Below are 13,076 nucleotides of genomic sequence, written 5' to 3'. Positions count from 1 at the left end.
ATGTATGTTGACGATGCTAAGCTAATGAGGCGAATCAGAACTGAGGAAATTTGCAATACATTACAATATTACCTAGACAATCTCCAGAGGCGGTCTGAGAAATGGCAACTAGACTTTAACCCTGACAAATGCAAAGATATGAGAATAGGAGTTGCAGCAAGAAGACCTCAAATACAATACAGGATGAAGGGCAGGAAACTTCCAACATCTGAAAAAGAGAAAGACTTAGGAGTGGACATAACTGGAGATCTATCACCAGAGGCAAACATCAGAATAACGAGGGCAGCATATGCCATTCTGACAAACGGCCGATTATGCTTCAGGAAGTTGAGCAAAGGTCCCTTCCGAGCTCTCTATACATCATTTGTGAGACATGTTACTGAGCATGCTGCCCTGGCATGGAACCCCTACCTAAAGAAGCACATAACAACACTAGAAAAGGGTCCAAAAATATGCCACAGGGCTCGTTCCTGAACTAAGGGGACTGAGCTATGAAGAAAGATTGAGGAAACTGTACCTATACTACGGAAAGAAGGAGTAGAACAGGCATGATAACGACGTGCAATTAAGATACTAAGGGGCGAGTTGATAAAGTAGATATAGAAGCAATATCCAAATTAAGGAACAGAAAACCAGAGGACATAACTATAAACACAGATGAGTCACAGATGTCAGAAATAAATTTGTCAAAGAGTCATAAATAAGTGTAACGGATTAGATGAATAAGTTGTCGAAGCCGTTCGATACACAACTTTAAATGTAAATGCGATAAGAAAAACGAGTGAAAAGAATCACTGCATTGAATTAATGATGGTCTTAGGAACAGCTGCTCGACCCAACAAACTCAACCAGGTGAGCACACACACACACACACACACACACACACACACACACACACACACACACACACACACACACACACACACACACACACACACACACACACACACACCACACACACCCTTGATCAACCAACCTATCAACTACATTAAACATGCTCGTATAACAGGACGCATAATTATTCAAATTCAACTAACAAACAACCGATTAGTATGCAAATTACAAGAACATGAAGCGAAGACAACAAGGCCAGAATATACTAAAGAGACCTGTTAATTTAACAAGCAGGAATATTTTAATGCAAGATGAATCGCGCGGTAATTATGAACGGGACAAAAATAATAGAAAAAAGGGAGACAAAAGAGAATGAACACAATAAAAAAAGAATAAAATATAAATATTCTTTGATAGATGGTCGTCGAATTTTTGATGTAGAAAATGGTGCAAGGAAGAGAGAGGGTGGGTAAGGAACAACTAGAGATTGTAGGCAATGAATTTATGAAACAATGGGAGGGAGAGAGAGAGGGGCGTGAAGGAGAAGGGGAGGCAAGCGAGGTTGGGGGGAAAACTGGAACGCCTAAAAATGGATGCGATAGAGTATTGAGAAAAAGTTACAACATCGACAGAGGAGAGGAAGATGCGACGAAGCAGCGGGAGAGATGGTGTGAGAATGTGACTAGTTGAAGATCTCTCTCTCTCTGTCTCTCTCTGTCTCTCTCTCTCTCTCTCTCTCTCTCTCTCTCTCTCTCTCTCTCTCCCTCTCTCTCTTTCTCTCCTGGCTTTAATCAGTCACCTTACTCATAGTGCTTCCAGCGCACACTTCTCATTTTTTGTCTTATCTCCCACCGCACACCTTCCCACGCTCCTCTTATGTTATGTGGCACTCTTCCTCACCAGCACCCTGTCTTCTACCCTCCTCTAGCACCCTGTCTTCTACCCTCCTCTAGCACCCTGTCTTCTACTTCCCTCCTCACTCCTCCCTCGGGCTTCCCCTCCCCTCCCCTCCCCTGGGCCATAAGTCTGGTGATAGGAGAGTTAAGGCGTGTGTTGGTAGAGTTAGTTGTGCAACATTGCTGATGTTATCCTGGCACTCACCCTCCTCCTCCATGTTCACACGCTCTCCTCTTCCATGTTTACTCTCTCCTCCTCTAAATCACTCTTCTCCGCCATGTTCACACAGGGGGGAGGGAGGAGGGGGAGAGAGAGAGGAGAGAGAGAGAGAGAGAGAGAGAGAGAGAGAGAGAGAGAGAGAGAGAGAGAGAGAGAGAGAGAGAGAGAGAGAGAGAGAGAGAGAGAGAGAGAGAGAGAGAGAGAGAGAGAGAGAGATATTTGTGAAGTAAAAAGACAGATGTATGTTGCCAGCAGCTGTGGTGGATGTAAAGCAGGTGTGTGGAGCAGTAGTGTTGGTGGTCTCTTGTGGAAGTGGGATGAGAGGAGGAGGAGGAGGAGGAGGAGGAGGAGGAGGAGGAGGAGGAGGAGGAGGAGGAGGAGGCATTGATCCCTGATTACCTCCCACAGGGGCCTGACGACGCCAGAGCAGACCCCCAGGGAGCGACACTTCGCCCACCAGTGTTGGCCGACCCTCCCCACCACTCCCACACACGCAAAAACACATACACGTAGGCCAGCACACACGTTCACACGCACCCGTGTCAACACACACTCATGAGGTATAAACCAACATAATTACATGAGAAATTCCACTAGGGCTGAGGTGTGACGCACATTGTCACGCTAAGTGTGATTTCTCTGTGTAACATAAACACATCACTGGCATATGTAACTCAGACGAATATTCGCTTAGTCTAGACAAAGAACCATTCAAGCATACTCTACACAACGAATGTAAGACCAGTTATAATGTTCTGCACCAATGTTTAGTGTGAATTAAACAAAATTAAAAAGTTATGCCCCAATACTGACTCCAGGAGTTAGGAGGGCGCGAGTTTGATGAATTTCTTACGAAAAACTTCACCTTATTAGAAAAGGATTCAGGACTAAAGGGACATAGTCACGTCGTGAAACATTCCAAGAGGTACTGACAGAGTTAATACAAGACACAAGTGTTTAGTAAGGACATACAGAAACATGTGAACGCTCTTCCTAACGGAGTGAGATTGTACATGTCACCATTTCCAGACGACGTAAAGCTAATGAGGATTATAAAATCCGAAGAGGACTCCACAAAGTTACAAGATGACTGACAAACATTAGGAGTGGGCAAATAAATGGTTATCTTGAGATGATTTCGGGGCTTTTTAGTGTCCCCGCGGCCCGGTCCTCGACCAGGCCTCCACCCCCAGGAAGCAGCCCGTGACAGCTGACTAACACCCAGGTACCTATTTTACTGCTAGGTAACAGGGGCACAGGGTGAAAGAAACTCTGCCCAATGTTTCTCGCCGGCGCCTGGGATCGAACCCAGGACCACAGGATCACAAGTCCAGCGTGCTGCCCGCTGGGCCGACCGGCTCCCTAGAGATGGTTGCTAGGATCCAGTCCCAACAAGTGTAAGGCAATGGCGATGGAAAAGGGGAAAAGGAGACCATAAGGTATCTCTACTATAAACGGAAGGCAATGGATATGAGAGTTGATATAGTTCAGACACTGCCTCCAGAAGCACACACAAACAGGGTAACATCAGCAGCATACGGGACGCTGGCGAACACTACAGCGTCAATTAGAAACGGAAACCAGGAATTTTTCAAGACAATCTATACAACCTTTGTTAGACCAATATGCAGTACCGGCCTGGAATCATCATCTTGAGAAACATAAAATAAAAATTAAAAGATAATAAAGGTTTGTAACAAGATTAGTGCCAGAGCTAAGAGGGCTGAGCTATGAGAATAAGTTAAAGGAACTAGACTTATCTCTCCTGGAGGAGAGAGGAAACAGACGGAACATGATCGCAACATACAAGATTCTGAGAGGAATTGATAAGGTGCACAAGAACAGTCTCTTTTAAAGTTACAGTGAGTAGGACGAGAGGACCCCCCCCCCCCCCCCACGTATGTATTAAGAGAGGGGAAATAGAGCGGGGTGATAGAGGGCGCAGCGGGCGCGGGGATATAACAGCATTACTCCATAATGAGAAATAATGACCTGGCCCAAAATATTTGTCGGCGAGGGGGACCACGGAGGGTAATAGAGACAGAGTACAACTTTATGGTTAAAGTGCTGCGAGTACGTGAGATTAGTGATATTGTCACTTGTGCTGAGGGAAGAGAAAGTAAGGCACCAAGCAAGCCACCAGTGGCAAATAAAGAATTGCACAAACATCGCAAAAAAAAACGTAGAAGCAAACACAGTAACACAAATATTTAAATAAGCAAGACTGAGTCTGTTGTTCCCTGGAGTTTACCACAGAGGGTGCCTGGAGACGAGCCTTGTGAGGACATTTACTTTATGTAAGCGTAAGGCGTCATGTCTGGGGATCGCTTCTAGCTAATGAGGACTGCTGGCGAGGCGGAAATGATGAGTGCCACTAGTGAGGCAGGGATGATGAGTACCACTAGTGAGGCAGGGATGATGAGTGCCACTAGTGAGGCAGGGATGATGAGTGCCACTAGTGAGGCAGGGATGATGAGTGCCACTAATGAGGCAGGGATGATGAGTGCCACTAGTGAGGCAGGGATGATGAGTGCCACTAGTGAGGCAGGGATGATGAGTGCCACTAGTGAGGCAGGGATGATGAGTGCCACTAGTGAGGCAGGGATGATGAGTGCCACTAGTGAGGCAGGGATGATGAGTGCCACTAGTGAGGCAGGGATGATGAGTGCCACTAGTGAGGCAGGGATGATGAGTACCACTAGTGAGGCAGGGATGATGAGTGCCACTAGTGAGGCAGCAGGGATGATGAGTGCCACTAGTGAGGCAGGGATGATGAGTGCCACTAGCGAGGCAGGGATGAGTGCCACTAGTGAGGCAGGGGAGATGATGAGGTCCACTGGCGAGGCAGGGAAAATGATGTTATCATAAGGCCAAGCCTCATATACACGGGCCCCCGACGGACGTGTCTTGGGCCGTCACATCGACCAGGCGTCATGTTATATTACCTCTCACTCTGCCTGTCTGTCTGTCAGTCTGGCCATTACTCTCCCTCTCCCCCACCCATCCAGCGTGGAAGGGAGCGTTATGGACTTGCCTGAGCGTCGAGAGGAAGCCAGTGCCTACAGCAACACTTCAGGATTTTTTTTCAATTTTAAATAATATGTTTTCATGAATGAAAGAAAAATTACAGACTATGATAAAAGAAAAAATAGATTTTACATTTAACTTTGATAAACATGAAAGGTGCCTGCCACAGGTTAGCGACCAGCAGCAACGCACTCTAGCTACCAGTTACTCTGGGCAACTGCCAACCATCCTAGGTAGGTTGGCAGGCACCCTGGGTAGCTGCCAGCCTCGTAGGATAATGCCTGAAGGGATATATTAAACGTGCAATAATGTTTTCCTGGTGATCCCTGGGGGAGACTGTTGTTCCTGGCTTCATTGTTGTCAACACAACTCCTTTACCCCGGGGGCAGCCAGCCGGAGGTCTCTGCACTGCCATTGTATTATATAATATATACATTATATATATACATTATATATATATATATATATATATATATATATATATATATATATATATATATATATATATTATATATATATATATTATATATATATACACACACATACATATACAAAAAGAATAGGGGTGGCAGAAGAAAATATCAAAGTGTTCGGTGAGGATCCACAAGATCTTCTCTGAGTACTCTTTATTTTCTTCTCCGGGGCTATGGGTCCCTACATTTGCACCAGAGGTGGCACCCCTTTTAGGTTTAAAACAAAAATTATATATATATAATATATATCGTATTATGAGGATCGTTGGTCACGTGAAATCCTAGGATCGTTAGTCACAGATCCTAGGATAGTTAGTCACAGGAGATCCTAGGATAGTTAGTCACAGGAGATCCTAGGATAGTTAGTGACAGGAGATCCTAGGATAGTTAGTGACAGGAGATCCTAGGATAGTTAGTGACAGGAGATCCTAGGATCGTTAGTCACAGGAGATCCTAGGATAGTTAGTCACAGGAGATCCTAGGATAGTTAGTCACAGGAGATCCTAGGATCGTTAGTCACAGGAGATCCTAGGATAGTTAGTCACAGGAGATCCTAGGATAGTTAGTCACAGGAGATCCTAGGATAGTTAGTCACAGGAGATCCTAGGATAGTTAGTCACAGGAGATCCTAGGATAGTTAGTCACAGGAGATCCTAGGATAGTTAGTCACAGGAGATCCTAGGATCGTCATCACTGCTACATCAAAAGACAACTTGCGCGACGCAGTAGGCGAAGCCAGAAATATAATACTCAAGTTATGATGTAACTTGCCTGAAGATTCTTCATGCCAATTATTTTATTCTCCGCAAGTTGAATGCACTCGCTTCCAAGTTATCCTGTCTTGAATACTACATATATTTTTCTTACACGGTGATATTCAACAACCTCAAACATTAAATGAACAAATCCACAAGGGCCGTGACGAGGATTCGAACCTGCGTCTGGGAAAACCTGTTATTAAATTTGATTTCAAGAGTTGCTGTAATAAGCGAGGACACTATATATGTACTATTGAGGCGGCGCTGTCAACTGCCGCTTTGGGAATTAATGTTATTTTGTGGTAAGGCTGCTGTGAGCTGTCTCATATCCCAAGTTGAGAGCGAAGTATTACCCTGTGAACCTCTTACAATCCCAGACTTACGAATGTCGTTAACGTCGTCGTAATTCCATTCTCCAGCGTGAGGATCATAGTGCCATACATCCACTCTTTGCCAATTGTATAAAAGCGATCTTCTGGGAGGGACACAAGGCGGCCGTGGGCTTTATACTTGCCGGTACAGAGATTAAATAAATCGTTATAAGATACAAAAATTGCTAAAACCCAGCTTACATATCCACCACTATCTCGGAGGAGCACAGGGCTTCTATCTACACTCCGGTCTGTGTCCATTAATCAAAAAGACACTCGTTTTACTAAAGCTCCATTACTCTTCATTTTCTGCCTCCCCTCGCGGACAAATATTTTGGGCCAGGCCATCACTTTATATTAGCTCGCCAAGACCTTTTAGATCCTCGCCCGTTGTGTCAAGGCCAGTTCCTCTTTAGTTACCTGCAGGCGTCTCGCATCTTACTCTTTTAGTCACGCCGTTTTTCCACTACTGAAAGTTATTATATATATATATATATATATATATATATATATATATATATATATATATATATATATATATATATATATATATATATATATCACAATTGCGTAATGTATAAATGAAAATAATTTTGAGGCTTGAATTCGCGACTGGTTTGTAGTGTTGTTAGCCCGGAAGCCCTCAACCGTTCCTGGTACGAGAGCCATGCTTGAATACAATAATTATTATTGTATCAGTTTCTGGTTATTCTAAAATCGGCTCAATATGCCAAAATGGTAAATTTGAAAGCATTAGGAGCAAAATTAGGAGCATCATGAACTTTTATTTTGTGGTCACAGCAGTGCGAAAACTTAATAGCCTATCTTACGGTTTTGGGGGATTTTCACCATACTTTAATTTGCCTTTAAAAAATTGGAAGGGGGGAGGGAGAAGGTTACTTCAGGCATGCTGATTAAGAATGTTCAAATGTGTATGATTGGGGAGGGAGGGGGTATGATTCGGGAAAGAGAGAGGGGTAAAAAAGAAAACAAAAGAAAAAAAAGTCTGGGTCATATTTTAAACTTGGTTATGTTGCAAAGGGTGTAGAGCGCTTTCAACATGAGTAATATATATTTACGTGATCTGGAATAGAGGTTACTTTCCTATTGCTGTGTAAACGTTAGATAATACGTGAAGCTCAACCATCGCCAGAAGAGAGAGCGTTTAGACAATGTTTCCTTTCAATCAATTCCGCTGTTCACTTAGCAGTAAATAAGTACCCAAGAGTTAGACCGCTGTTGTGAGTGTGACCATCGCCAGGGTCAATGACTGACCCTGGCGATGGTCAATCATTGGCCTAGTAGATATAATAGAGAAAATATGTCCAGAGTCATTACATGCGACAACCGGCGGAGGAAAAGAGTGCGTCCAACAGCTAATTGATCCTGCAGGCGGAAACCAATAAAAACACACAAGTACATATATAGAAATCGGTACTATTGAATTTGGACAAACCGGTAAAGTTTTTGTACTGATGTTGCAAAGAAATCTTGACCTAAACTTCCTAGGCCTAATACACGCTATTTGATGCCTAATATAGTACATATGTGCTATACCAGACCTGGGAATATTTAAGTTTAGTTTTTAGCTTTAGTTTTTTAGGACTATAAAGTGAATACCTGTAGTCTCAAATTCTATCTAATTGTCCTTCACAACTATGTATTTACGATGGCCCACAGTTATAAAAACTACTATCTAAACAGGATGGGTTGAAACTACACAGGTATTTTACTATTTGTATCTGCAGAATCGAGCTATTTGCTCTTGAACCCTGCCTTTCTAACCAATAGATTTTTTCTCTTATGTATACTACATATATTTGTCTTACACGCGTGCGCGCACACATCCCCAGGAAGTAGACCGTAGCAGCTGTCTAACTCCCGGATACCTATTTACAGCTAAATGAACAGAGCACCAGGATGAAAGAAACTGTCCATTTGTTTCTGCCTCTGCCGGGGATCGAACGCGTGGCCTTCGTACTACGACCCTAGAGTCCACTCAGCCGCGAGGCCCCTATTATATTATGAGGTTGTATAAGAGACTGCAGTTATTCAAGGAACGTGAGCTGTAAGAGGGATTGACTTTTCAGGAGCTACTACTGCATCCAAACTCCTTTGCAGTGTATTCGACCAACAGTGTTGTGAAAGGAAGTTGGGCAGGCGTAAGAGGTAGGTGGAAATTGAGGAAATCTGATGCACAATTACAAAACAACAGAACATAAAGTGGTCAGGCTATTAAGAAACTGTATTGGTAACAAATTTTTAATGCCAAACAGATCGGGAATTATAGTTTCTAAAAGGATAAAGCTGGGAGAAAACAGTGAAAGACAAAAGAGCATACAAAAACAACTGGGAAGGATGAGGCGGCGTAAGGTAAAACAAAAACATAATAAGATAGAAATGGAAAGCATTCAGCACCGCTCCTGTGCCAGGTAAGTCTACTACGGGCTCACCATAGCCTATGCTACTTGCCCCGCTCCTGTGCCAGGTAAGTCTACTACGGGCTCACCATAGCCTATGCTACTTGCCCCGCTCCTGTGCCAGGTAAGTCTACTACGGGCTCACCATAGCCTATGCTACTTGCCCCGCTCCTGTGCCAGGTAAGTTACGGGCTCACCATAGCCCGTGCTACTTGGAACTTGTTCCGAGTAGCTGAATCTATAACAACAAAGATAGAAATGGATTATGACGGAGGGGAAAGAACTGCGTAGATGTACAACATGTGCACAACACAGGAAATGTGAAGATCATTTGTACAAAGATATACAATGCAAACCATATACAGTTTCAATTGTACAGTACTTGTACTGTATAGAACATGTACCGTATAATGAACCTTCCAATCCCAGTGTACAGTATACTGTTGTGGACCTGATACTGATTAAAGTTAAATCCAGATTTCTAACAAAAAACTTACCTTGCTTTTTAAATATTCCGTAGGCTTCTTATAGCGAATGATACAACAAAAGTTTCTGCCTATTTAGACAATAATAATTATATGTAGATGTAAATAATATGCACATATATATGAAACACATTTTTAACTTACCTTTTTGAATTAAGGGCTGGTCTTGGTAACCCAGAGGCTGCATCGTGGCTATAGTATAATTCAAGTCATGCTGGCATTCTGAACTATGTTTGAATTCATCAATGCTCATGACTCCCGCCATCACTGGCTTCCCTTCTCATGCTCACGCGTCGACAATTCGGCCTTCTTATCCATGGTAAGGAGCTTCCTTTTGCCAGTGTCTGGTGTATCCATTCTACTCTTGCCAGATGCTACGACGCCTTCAACCCGCAAGACAATGATATACTGGGCAGAACCAAGAGGAAAGGTTGTGCTCGAGTGCTGGGGTCATTCCCTCCCACAAGACCGCGCACATGGCTAGGGCGATCGACGCTCTCGCCACAGATTTCAACGCCAAAGAAAATATGTCACATAAAAACCTTTTTCCCTACAATTTACAGTTCAGTACAAGCTTATTAAAATATTTATAAAATATAAATGCATTATTTCAAATTATATTTACAGTTTGAAAAAGCAAGACAAAAAAATGGCTGGAGGCGACGCTCTCGCCACAGAAAAAATGTCATATAAAAACCTTTTTCCCTACAATTTACAGTTCAGTACAAGCTTATTAAAATATTTATAAAATATAAATGCATTATTTCAAATTATATTTACAGTTTGAAAAAGCAAGACAAAAAAAATTACAATGATGGAAATCATTTACGTAACAATCGGTAATCCAGATTTCACAGCCTAGCCGTCTGGAATTGTAATTTATTTCCCACAAATCTAAATTTCAGAGGGCAGATCCGGTTCATGGATTTGATCAAATATTTTCAGGTCCTGCTGATTTTGGAGGATACACTGTACACGTTTTATTTTATTTATCGTTTTTCAAGTATTCCACAAAAAATATGATGCATTCATTTTTATTGAAAGGATACACAAAACATTCTTCTCAATAACATACTATATTAATCTTTGGTTACAAGACATTGACAATATACTACCTCCAAAAATATTCAACTTAATGATAATTTAATTATCAAAATACCTTTCAAGGCTTGCTAAATATTTGAACAATATAAATCATGTAAATAAAATACAACAAAGTAATACAGAAAGTTTTCAGGGATTAAAATATATATATTTTTATAGAGAAAGCTGTACTTCTCTAATCGTACCAATATAATTTCACCTTAGTATTCCGATGACGGTAAAATGCACAATCCGTACTTTGACATTAATGTTACGATGACGCTAAAAAGTATTACCCATTCTCGGAATTTCCAAAAACAATTTCCTTACCAAAAATCCTATTAGCACTTACAAGACAAAATTCTTGAAATATATAAGGAGAGGGAGGCCACAGCTCATCAGGGAACCAAACAAAGACTACCACCTCTCTTGAGAGACCTATCACACAAGATGATGATTGCTCTGCCCATGCTTGTTATTTTTTTATTTGCTTCGAAAATTACCTGACGGGGAAAGTATGAAAGCTATGTATATTTTCCTATTTTACAGCTACGTAGGGATCAAGTGTGCACATTTTTCAGATTTTTTACTTTGATAAATGACTGTGATGTATCCAAGGGTGCAATGCCATTTTTTGGGGCGAAGGGTGTAAAGCGAGAGCGAGCGCAAGGCAATAGGCGTTTCTCTACATTGTAAAGTGAGGGGTGCATGGCTCGGCGGGCTATTTAAGCCGGTCGCATAATCTTCATCAATTAATTGACGCCAGGCTCGCTCACTCGTCACGTGAGTCCACGCAAAGTGTTCGTCAAAGATGAATGAACAAAGCATTCATTTGTCAGAAAGTTCTCACCAAATTGACTGGGAGAGGGCTTCTTCAATAACCAATTGTAAAATCATTTTCAATAGGGACATTATTGAATCTACTTTAATACAAATTACAAAATCATGTAATTTAAACGCTGGCAGTAGTTTGCATAATTTAAGATACATTTTTGATTGATCAGTTAAAGGCAATTTGAGTAGGATACTTGATATACATTTATCTCGCTAATTAATTGAATTAGTTTCCTTATTAATACTTTACATTTAATTAATACCTTATTAATATCCCATTGTCTCATGAAAGCCACTGCAACTCACCTCACCTCTTTCCTGCCTATATATCCTACCCACTAAACTATAAATCTATTCTTCTGAAGATCTGAAGATGTATTATTAAATACGAAAGTACTTAAGGAAATTCCTGTCTTAATCCTCCTTCGTGGTCTGACACTGTCAAGATTTTTGTATTATATATATATATATATATATATATATATATATATATATATATATATATATATATATATATATATATATATATATATATATATATATACTGTACATAAATATATGAAGGAGCTAGGTTCCAAGCTAATTGAAACAACTAGACGCCCTAGAGCTGCCAGTTTCCTCTTTCAGCGCCTTAGTGTGGCAATCCAGAGAGGAAATGCTCACTGCATCCATGGTTTCTGTCTGCCATCTGAGGAGCTGGAGGAACTCTACAATCTGTGACAAGTAGCCTTGTACCCTGCATGTAACCAATGTTGTAACCCTTTTTGTGTGATGAAATTTTAAAATAAAGTGAGATATATACATATACACACATACAAAAAGAATAGGGGTGGTAGGAGAAGGAAATATCAGTGTTCAGTGAGGATCCACAAGGTCTTCTGAGTACTCTTTATTTTCTTCTCTGAGGCTATGGGTCCCTACACTTGCACCAGAGGTGGTACTCCTTTTAGGTCAAAAAAAAAATTATATTATATATATATATATATATATATATATATATATATATATATATATATATATTGTGACGATAATCTCCTTCAAGAGATTGAGCCTGCTCTTCCCTCCAAAATTACGTCTTCACAACTATATAAAAGACTATGGAAGAAATGTCCAACAACGACAACAGCACCAGCAAGGCTTGCAAGGGTGAGCAGAAACGTATGCAGCCCGCCACCTGTTCGGACCCAAATCACCAAACTACCCGTTGATCGCTACGGCTCCGCTGATTGGTCGCCGGTCTGGCTGCACCTGCACTCGCCCCCCAATACTACCTGATGTCTGGGGTCGCCCCAACATCAGTCTTCAGAATGTTCCGTGCTTTCGTAGCCAGCACACCTCCCAGCTAGACTCTAGAGTGTACTGAGAGAGGTGGTGGCTTTAAGCCAATATTCCAGCACCTCCCACTTACTGTTGTATTGCACTTCTTGTTATTTTGCCTTAACGTAACTTTTCATTTTGTCATTTAATTATTCTTATTATTTTGATTGATTTTATTATACATATTTGTTTGTGCATTATTTTCATGTTTTGATTTATTTAACGTAATTAAAATTTCATTGTTAAAGTTTACTTGTGTTTTGTGTGTCTTCTCCTTACCTTACCACAGACGAAGTTCCAGTTTTTCTATTTTTTTTTATAACTATGTGACGAGGCCATACCCCTAGCCTTAAACAGC

The 13,076-nt window shown here is 41.4% G+C and overlaps 1 protein-coding gene across 1 annotated transcript in view; it reads right to left on the bottom strand.

Moving 5' to 3' along the window:
* Window positions 1–10,089, bottom strand: part of LOC123766142 (uncharacterized) — a 165,425-nt gene extending 155,336 nt beyond the window's left edge. The window contains exon 1 of the mRNA XM_069321241.1: window positions 9,629–10,089. The gene's annotated coding sequence lies outside the window, so the exon portion shown is untranslated. The remainder of the gene's footprint in view (window positions 1–9,628) is intronic.
* Between the last annotated feature and the right edge of the window lie 2,987 nt (window positions 10,090–13,076).

Source organism: Procambarus clarkii, chromosome 9 (genome assembly GCF_040958095.1).
Source record: "Procambarus clarkii isolate CNS0578487 chromosome 9, FALCON_Pclarkii_2.0, whole genome shotgun sequence".
NCBI lineage: Eukaryota > Metazoa > Arthropoda > Malacostraca > Decapoda > Cambaridae > Procambarus > Procambarus clarkii.
Note: the sequence above shows the minus strand (reverse complement) of the source record. Positions and strands in the feature narration are given on the sequence as shown.